The following is a 7,500-nucleotide window of genomic DNA, read 5'->3' as shown; positions in this document are numbered from 1 at the left end:
AGTATCGGGTTGTATTTACGATCCCCGTCGTTTTCAGAGAATATATATTCATCTCCGCGTTTTCCACGTTAACGGTTTTTCAATGTACTGTTCGCCCGGCCGTCGGATACGTGTTGCGTATCTGACGGTTTTTTTTTTCCGTTTCCACGGACGACGATAGTGTCGTCCTTAAAACGACGCCTGAACGAATCTCCTTCGCGCGCTGGTTGGAGCGTTCAGGTACAATGCGTTCTTACGAACCGCAGAACAAGAGACATATACATATATTGATTTGTAAATCAAAAATATATACGATTACCCTGAACGGTGGATCACTTGGCTCGTGGGTCGATGAAGAACGCAGCTAATTGCGCGTCAACGTGTGAACTGCAGGACACATGAACATCGACATTTCGAACGCACATTGCGGTCCACGGATACAATTCCTGGACCACGCCTGGCTGAGGGTCGTTTACGTAACCATAAACTGCTTGCGTTGCTCTTGTAAGTCCCCGCCGTCGCTTACCTCTCCAAATATATTTTTGGAGGGCGCCAAAGAGCGTTTCGGAGTCGGGTTGCAAAGATGCTACGTACGAGCGAATGATGGGCGTTTCGTCGGCGTTTGTCGCGGTTCTGTGAAAATTGCCAATTTTTGCATTGCGTCTTATAAACACATACAAACATATATATCTAGTTTCCACGAGAGGCGAAGTAGGGATTGGTATTTCTTACGTTCGGACTTGCGTGAGTGTTTTTACGGTGTCGTGAGTCGTATTGAAAATACGACCGCCCGTAAGGCACCGCTTCGACGGGGATCTCCAAATCTCTCACCTTCTCTGCGAAACGATTCGCCTTGCGGAAAGAAGCGTTTCCACTCATGAACATTTAACGCGCTCCCGACGTCGCCTGAAATGATGCGTATATACGAAAGAGGTATATTTACAAGAGTCTCGCGAGACTACAGAGATGGACACACAAATTATAAAAGAAAGAAAGAATACTGTGTGGCACACAGAGTGTGTGTGGTGTGGCAATGTTAAGCCCCAGGGAGAGAATATGCCTGTGCGTGGATGAGTTTCTTAACTCTACGTTATAATTGCCATACGGCGGAGGGTCGTCGTTGCCGGCGATTTCGACAAACACATTCCTTTTCGAGTCTTCGAGGGAAGAGACGAAAGAGATCTCTCGTTCTATCGCGAACGCTTTGATGATCGATGGACAGCGGAGCAAAGCGCAGCAATGTGCGGGATGAGCACGTCGTACTTGATCGGGTCGGAATTATTCCCCGTCGTCGACGTGTCCTCGCTAATCTGTGCGATTGCCATTCCATCGCCACGTTCGCGTTGAATCGTATTGATGACGGCCTATGAGCGTCTTGAGATCTTACTCTCTTTCTCTCGTGTCTCTAATTTGGTTTTGCGTTTGATCGATGATAAATCGTTTCGTGCGCAACGTTTCTGTACCCCCGTGGTTTTTGGTTCAATTATATAGAAGTAGAGAGAAAAAGAAATCCCACCGGGTTATATGTATTATTATTTTTTTTATTTTAATAATATGTATACTCCTCTATTGGCGAGGCTTATTTCGAACTTGATTGTCACACGACGCAAAAGACACACTTGTGTGTTCACGCACGGAACAGCACCGCTGAGAGAGAAAAGGTATATCAATGAGAAAACCTTTATGTCGGTCGCCCCATGTCTTTTCTTTTCTTCATTGTCGATTCGTGCGGAACCGCGCGATCTGTCGGTCGTCCAGTCCCCGAAAGTTCTTTTCGACGGACGTTAAAGTTAACCGGCCAGATCGTCTAGCGAGAGTTTCCGATCGACGAGAGATGAAGAAAGAATTATATTGACACTTTGGTGTGGCGCATAAGGCATATATCGGTTTTTTGTTTACCTTTTTCTCTCTTCTGTCGTGTAGTGTTGTTTCGTTTTCTTTTTTTTTCTTTTTTTTTTGTGCTTTGTACGTTTTCGCGAGTACTACTTTTACGCTCTTTCGGCCGAAACACACAAAATTTTGTATCACGTACGACGACCTCAGAGTAGGCGAGATTACCCGCTGAATTTAAGCATATTACTAAGCGGAGGAAAAGAAACTAACAAGGATTTCCTTAGTAGCGGCGAGCGAACAGGAATTAGCCCAGCACTGAATCCCGCGGTTCTGCCGTTGGGAAATGTAGTGTTCAGGAGGGTCAATTTATCCCGAGACGTCGAACCGCGTCCAAGTCCATCTTGAATGGGGCCATTTACCCGTAGAGGGTGCCAGGCCCGTAGCGACTGGTACGCGTTTCGGGAGGACCTCTCCTTAGAGTCGGGTTGCTTGAGAGTGCAGCCCTAAGTGGGTGGTAAACTCCATCTAAGGCTAAATATGACCACGAGACCGATAGCGAACAAGTACCGTGAGGGAAAGTTGAAAAGAACTTTGAAGAGAGAGTTCAAGAGTACGTGAAACCGTTCAGGGGTAAACCTGAGAAACCCAAAAGATCGAATGGGGAGATTCATCGTCGACGAGGCTGGCTTCCGTTGGTGCGCAGATAGCCCGTAATGGGCCACTTCGGTGGTTCCAGTGCGAGGGTACACCATCTTCGGCAAATGTTCCGGTCGCGTAGTCGTGCACTTCTCCCTTAGTAGAACGTCGCGACCCGTTGCGTGTCGGTCTACGGCTCGAGTTGTTGCCTGTCGTGTCGCCTTCGTGCGCACACGGCAGACGCTCGATCGCCTGGCCGGCTGCGTGACGGTACTCTGACGGTATCGGGCCGCAACCAATCCATTTTCGAATGTGTGTGCGTCAGGCCCGCCGCAAGCTCGGTTAGTTTGTCACCCGGATGGTACGGACCTAGCGCCGGCTCCGGGCCTAACCAGCTGTTAGCAGGCGGTGTCCTCGGACTGGCCAAGCTTTGAATTACCGGTCAGCGACGCTACTGCTTTGGGTACTCTCAGGACCCGTCTTGAAACACGGACCAAGGAGTCTAACATGTGCGCGAGTCATTGGGACATGTAAACCTAAAGGCGCAATGAAAGTGAAGATCGTACCTTAGCGTCGATCAAGGGAGGATGGGCCGCGTCACGATGCGGCCTCGCACTCCCGGGGCGTCTCGTTCTCATTGCGAGAAGAGGCGCACCCAGAGCGTACACGTTGGGACCCGAAAGATGGTGAACTATGCCTGGTCAGGACGAAGTCAGGGGAAACCCTGATGGAGGTCCGTAGCGATTCTGACGTGCAAATCGATCGTCGGAACTGGGTATAGGGGCGAAAGACTAATCGAACCATCTAGTAGCTGGTTCCCTCCGAAGTTTCCCTCAGGATAGCTGGCACTCGCTCGTTCTCTTTTGATGAACGTGTGCGAGTCTCATCTGGTAAAGCGAATGATTAGAGGCCTTGGGGCCGAAACGACCTCAACCTATTCTCAAACTTTAAATGGGTGAGATCTCTGGCTTGCTTGGATCAATGAAGCCACGAGATTATATTGGATCAGAGTGCCAAGTGGGCCAATTTTGGTAAGCAGAACTGGCGCTGTGGGATGAACCAAACGCAGAGTTAAGGCGCCTAAGTCGACGCTTATGGGATACCATGAAAGGCGTTGGTTGCTTAAGACAGCAGGACGGTGGCCATGGAAGTCGGAATCCGCTAAGGAGTGTGTAACAACTCACCTGCCGAAGCAACTAGCCCTGAAAATGGATGGCGCTGAAGCGTCGCGCCTATACTCCGCCGTCAGCGGCAAGTGAGGTTGACGTTAGCTTTTTTTAAAGGCGCGTCTTCCATGAAGCTCTGACGAGTAGGAGGGTCGCGGCGGTGTGCGCAGAAGGGTCTGGGCGTGAGCCTGCCTGGAGCCGCCGTCGGTGCAGATCTTGGTGGTAGTAGCAAATACTCCAGCGAGGCCCTGGAGGACTGACGTGGAGAAGGGTTTCGTGTGAACAGCCGTTGCACACGAGTCAGTCGATCCTAAGCCCTAAGAGAAATCCTATGTAGATGAGGTGTCCTAAGAGAGAGAGCAAAATATCATTTAATGATAAACAAAAACACACACCCATCGGGCGAAAGGGAATCCGGTTTCTATTCCGGAACCCGGCAGCGGAACCGCTTACCAATCGGGCCCTCGTAAGAGTGTTCGTCGGGGTAACCCAAAATGACCTGGAGACGCCGTCGGGAGATCCGGGGAGAGTTTTCTTTTCTGTATAAGCGTTCGAGTTCCCTGGAAACCTCTAGCAGGGAGATAGGGTTTGGAACGCGAAGAGCACCGCAGTTGCGGCGGTGTCCGGATCTTCCCCTCGGACCTTGAAAATCCAGGAGAGGGCCACGTGGAGGTGTCGCGCCGGTTCGTACCCATATCCGCAGCAGGTCTCCAAGGTAAAGAGCCTCTAGTCGATAGATTAATGTAGGTAAGGGAAGTCGGCAAATTGGATCCGTAACTTCGGAATAAGGATTGGCTCTGAGGAGCGGGGCGTGTCGGGCTTGGTCGGGAAGCGGGTCTGGCTGACGTGCCGGGCCTGGGCGAGGTGAACACATTGATGGGAATCCGAGCTCGGTCCCGTGCCTTGGCCTCCCGCGGATCTTCCTTGCTGCGAGGCTTTCGTCTAGAACGATCGTCCTCTTCGGCCGCCATTCAACGCTCAGCTCAGAACTGGCACGGACTAGGGGAATCCGACTGTCTAATTAAAACAAAGCATTGCGATGGCCCCCACGGGTGTTGACGCAATGTGATTTCTGCCCAGTGCTCTGAATGTCAACGTGAAGAAATTCAAAAAAGCGCGGGTAAACGGCGGGAGTAACTATGACTCTCTTAAGGTAGCCAAATGCCTCGTCATCTAATTAGTGACGCGCATGAATGGATTAACGAGATTCCCTCTGTCCCTATCTACTGGGTCCTAGAAGGTCCAGGGTTTTATTCCCTGGTGCGCCAACCCCTCCTCCAAGTGGTAGGACCTGGACACCCCCGGGTGACTAACGGGGCTCTGGTTGGAAGTGCTCTTACGTGAGTGATCGCTTGCGATCACCGTGGCACTCGCAAAATCGGAAAACTCCTCGCCGTGGCAACGACCCACCGGAGCGTAACCCGGTGGTACGTCACGGGAGTGAGACCGAGGGTCTTACCTTAATTGTGTGTCGGACCGCGGGGAGAAAAACCCCTAAACAAATCCCGACCTCTAAGCCGGAGACCGCGGTGAAAGAGGGTCGACGTTCCCTGCACGAACGTCGATGATCGGTGGGAGCACTGATCGCCTAGTGGCTAACCTCAGGAATCAGGCGAACCCTGTTGTATAAGCCTTCTCCCTGGAAAGGGCGTCACCCGGGGAGTGACCGTTTTTCGTCCCGACTCGTGGGAACAATTATGGATTGTCGAAAAATGTTTAACCTAAATACAAAAAACCAAAAAACAAAAAAGACGGAAGGAGAGAAGAAAAAGAAGGTCGGGAGTAAAACAGAGGCAAGGAAAGAGAGTAAGGTACAAGATGAACCGATTATCGTACCAGTGCTATCGGACTCTGAGTCCGATAGCACCTCGGAGATTGGAAACGATTCAGACATGGAATTCGAGTTGAACACACAGAAGCTGCGTGCTGACTTAACACTAAAGCAGACTTCAGATGAAACCGACAAAGGCAAAGGAACGAAGAGGAATAAGGCTGATCGTTCCAGCGACTCGGACAGCCCATCCGAGTCGACTAAAAAGAAAATCCCAAAAGAGGAACAACCAGGCACGTCGAAAGAGCTGGACATCTCTGACGACGACAGTGATAACGGATACTATCCGGCCCAGAGGCTGCGCAGATTCCTCATGACCTTGGTCTTGTCGAAGGCACAGCTGATGGAAGCCAGGATAGTCATCAACGAAATAGAAGAGCAGGCTAGATTGACAAATCTAGACCTGCTAGACGTAGAGGATGAAAAGAAGGACCTGGAGAAAGAAAATAGAGAGCTCAAGGAGAAACTCCTTGTGCTCGAAAAAGAGAAATCCCTGGAGGATAAATTCAACGAGCTATCTGCAAAGATAGATAGTCTCACAGCAGGAAAACTGACTAGTGGCCAAGAAGCCCCGGCTTCAAAACCACAACTGTACTCAGAAATAATTAAAGCTGGCAAGAGTACGAAGAAAATAGCAAAGAAGACTGAAATAAAGCAGTCAAAACCAGTGGCAGCTATCTACCCCGTGAAGGGTAGTAAAATCTCAAGTAGCGAGGAAACAAAAAGGGCTCTGACTGAATGTGTCAACCCTATAAAGCAGAACATAAGGATCCGGAACCTGAGGAAAATCGGGAACTCCGGAATCCTAATAGAGACCGAATCCAAAGAGGACCTTGAGCAAGTCCTCAAAAACGAAAAGCTAAGGGAAAAAGTAGAGATCGGTTCAATCCCAAAAAGGAAACCGAAAATTATAATTTTCGGTGTACCCTCCGACATATCGGAGGTTAACTTAATGGAAGCAATTGAAAAGCAAAACCTCGAGCTGGGCTCGGGAGAGAAACTTGAAGAAGAGTTCAAACTCCTCTTCAAGACAGGGAAAAAAGAAAGAGAAGTCACCAACTGGGTGGCAGAGGTGTCTCCGAAAACCCGGAAAATCCTTCTGGCAAGGAACCGGGTATTCATAGGTTTCAATGCACACGGAATAAAAGACTACATTGCGGCGAGTCGTTGCTACAAATGCCAAGCATTTGGGCATGTCTCAAAGCATTGCAAAGCAAAAACAGACACATGCGGGCACTGTGGCAAAGATGGGCACGTCTTTAAGGACTGCCCAAACAAAACAGAGAAACCAACTTGCATAAATTGCAAGAGAGCAGGCAAAGCAGCCAACCATGGCCTAAGAGACAGCAACTGTCCTGCGTACAAACACGCAATAGAGACATGCCTCAGTCGCATAGACTTTGGCAATGACGAGAAAACCTAGAGGCTCCACTACTTTCATACCCACCCTGACGATCCTCGCAGGCGATACCCCAACAACCGGGTATTGTGATCGTAGGGTGTAATCGGCGAAACGGCCTGAAAACCGCGCCCAACCTGCTAGAGATCGAGCGTTAAGCTGGTAACTCCGCCTCCTCGTGGCCCCCGCTGGAAACGTCCCTGCGTCGGTTACCATGCTGACCTGGGGACGGCCAAGCGAGTTACTTTCCGTATGGAACGGTCTACCCTATTGATGATCCAGAAATGGTGAGAGAGGGGTTTTTCCAAGTCCAGTCCATGTCATCTACGGACTTACCCTTCGCAGGTGTTGAGTTAGAAGTATGGCCATTTTGGCCGCTCTTTCCGGTATGGGGGAAACCCCGAGGTACGGATACTCCCTTCGGGGGGTTGAGCAATACTAAATGTCCCTATCTACTGGGTCCTAGAAGGTCCAGGGTTTTATTCCCTGGTGCGCCAACCCCTCCTCCAAGTGGTAGGACCTGGACACCCTCGGGTGACGAACGGGGCTCTGGTTGGAAGTGCTCTTACGTGAGTGATCGCTTGCGATCACCGTGGCACTCGCAAAATCGGAAAACTCCTCGCCGTGGCAACGACCCACCGGAGCGTAACCCGGTG

General features: G+C 50.4%; 1 non-coding gene and 1 pseudogene across 1 annotated transcript; both read left to right on the top strand.

Annotated features, from left to right (window-relative positions):
• The first annotated feature begins 295 nt into the window (after nucleotides 1-295).
• On the top strand, nucleotides 296-450 carry LOC143220261 (5.8S ribosomal RNA). The gene has a single exon (XR_013011607.1). It is a non-coding gene; the product is annotated as a 5.8S ribosomal RNA (ribosomal RNA).
• A 1,563-nt stretch (nucleotides 451-2,013) lies between these two features.
• Nucleotides 2,014-7,500, top strand: part of LOC143220265 (large subunit ribosomal RNA) — a 9,036-nt pseudogene continuing 3,549 nt past the window's right edge.

Source organism: Lasioglossum baleicum, unplaced genomic scaffold (assembly GCF_051020765.1).
Source record: "Lasioglossum baleicum unplaced genomic scaffold, iyLasBale1 scaffold0590, whole genome shotgun sequence".
In the NCBI taxonomy this organism is placed as follows: domain Eukaryota; kingdom Metazoa; phylum Arthropoda; class Insecta; order Hymenoptera; family Halictidae; genus Lasioglossum; species Lasioglossum baleicum.
The sequence above is the reverse complement of the archived record's forward strand: the minus strand, read 5'-3'. Positions and strand labels throughout refer to the sequence as shown.